Genomic DNA, 2425 nt, shown 5'->3' with positions numbered 1-2425 from the left:
CATTTTATATTATACTATTATTTTAAGCAATAACGATAATTTAACTATTTATAACTATTTTAATATTAATTAATTAATAAATTAGCACTAAAATAAGGATTATATTATTTATGAAACATTGGTTTTAAAGATATAATTTTATTCCCGAATACATTTATTTTAGTGTATTAAAAATATTAACGAAATGAAAAAATAATATAATATTAACGGTTGTCGTGAAAACTTAACGGATATGAAAAGTTAGTCTTTAGATGCAAATTGATAGTATTTTCATTTTGACGGATAATCGTTTAAACTTCAATGATTTCATTTGAACTAATATTTTTGTTTATCCTTGACCTCAAGGGTTTGTTTATATATTTTGTTAATTTTGATTCTCATAATTCATTGTTCTTGATAGTACGGTTGTGTGCAATAACTCGGAACTTGGCATGGTTTTGGAAAACGGGACAAATGCAATATGATATGGGCATGATTGATACGCCGCTGGCACATCCTATATATAAGTTTCTTTGTCATATTCCCATTTGTGACGTCTTTTGGGCCATTCAAAGATCGGTGTTGGTCATTTTATTTAATTATGTATATATAAAATTTTAAAAACTTTTAACAACTTCATGTACTAGTTGTTTTCTTTTAAAATTTTGTTTTTATTTTAATTTCGGGACGAATTTTCTAAAAGTTGTGAATCCTGTAACATTTATTACTTTTCAAACACGAAAACCAACCCATTTTAAATTTTTGGTTTTTGTTTATATATATATATATATATATATATATATATATATATATATCTCAAGTTTCGTTTCATATATTTTGTGTGACGTTCGTGTCACACCCCGAATAGCACAATGCGGAAGCGTAAAACGGGAATGTAACAGACACCTCTGATATCAACACATTGTTTATAAAGAAACATTACAAACTAATTTACAATAGATTACATTTCTTCGTTATATCATTGTTTTACAGTCTAGGCGATACAAACAAAACTAGTTCGTTAACTAAACGTTCTTACTACTAACACCCTTGCTTCTATTCACATAGCATCGACCACACACTTCAGGCAAGTAACAGATCACCAAATTACTCCGATTTAGGTACACCTGAAAAGCAGTTTAAAATGGGTCAACTACTAGAGTTGGTGAGTTTCACAAGTTTCAAGAAAACAGTAATGAGTATTCACAAGTTAACACTTGTAATCATGAAATAAGTATGTATGTATGTAAATGATGTATGTGATGTAATTATGCTAAGTTACAGTGAAGCCTGGACTGTTCGTGCTGTGTGCCTCCATTTCCCACGCTCATTCAACCACTGTGGCCCCTTTCCGCCCACAACATGCCCCGGTAGCTATGTCTAACACTACATAGCTGGTTCGTAAAAATTATGGTCATGTGCAAACGGTTTTGGTGTCTCGGAAAACCGTGCCGGTTCCGTTTGGGTTTGTCAAACCAATAGAACTATTCACAAGCCACCGGCTCGAAGTTAATCACTGTGTTAGTGGGGACTTTCATGTGTTAGCACTTAGATAATTCACATCATCACATGTTTCAGGTATGTATATAGAGATAAGCAAACATGCTTTTCACCCCAAAAGTTCGTAAAACAATTTAAAAGTGGGGTCATGAAACTCACGGTTTAGTAGATAATCAGTACTGTATCAGCTCGTGGTTTGTTCAGTCCGCTATCAGTAGTTCCTATAAACAATATTATAATAATATTAATATTTTAATATTATTATAATCTCAATACTAAACTGGGCTGTATAACTAATCTGGGTGTAGCTGGAACGCCCAGAAAGTGGCAATAGGCTTAGGTTGTGATGTTGTTCAATGTCTAATACTTAAAACCGAACTTGGCTCAGACTTCCGTTTTCCCAGCTGGGCCAAGTTGCTCGTTTACGCGTTCAGAAAATAGTTATGGGAAAATAATCTTGGGTAAATGTATTGGTTAATAAAATGATTAAGTTATAAAGAAGGATCACATACTGGGGTCCCGGATTAGCCACGGGGCATGTTTCCGTTTATTCAGTTTGATTTGAGAAGAAACGCGCACAATCCACCCGGATGTCCAGGTTTCTCATAGAAAAGTTCATTTTTACTTAATTAGTCCAAAAATATGATTTTTGATCACTCTTGGTGTTTTGATATTCCCGTAGGTTCGTTAGACGCGAACTTGCCGGTTGTTATAAAACTGAATTTGTTTAATATTCAGATTAGCATAATTAATTAACCGTTAATAGTTAAATTATGAAAATTTAACCACTTATCAATTAAAATATGTATATTTTTATAAAAATATTTTTGGAATTTATTTACTGATTTATTAATTTATAAAAATTCATTTTATCAGCTATATTTCGCCTGAAAATCGTCCGTTTACCCCAAACAATTTCCAAAAATTCTACAAAAATTCCTGAATA

This window comes from Bidens hawaiensis, unplaced genomic scaffold (genome assembly GCF_021521415.1).
Source record: "Bidens hawaiensis isolate Kalapana, Puna unplaced genomic scaffold, B.hawaiensis_p1.1 tig00028110_1, whole genome shotgun sequence".
Lineage (NCBI taxonomy): Eukaryota > Viridiplantae > Streptophyta > Magnoliopsida > Asterales > Asteraceae > Bidens > Bidens hawaiensis.
The sequence above is the reverse complement of the archived record's forward strand: the minus strand, read 5'-3'. Positions refer to the sequence as shown.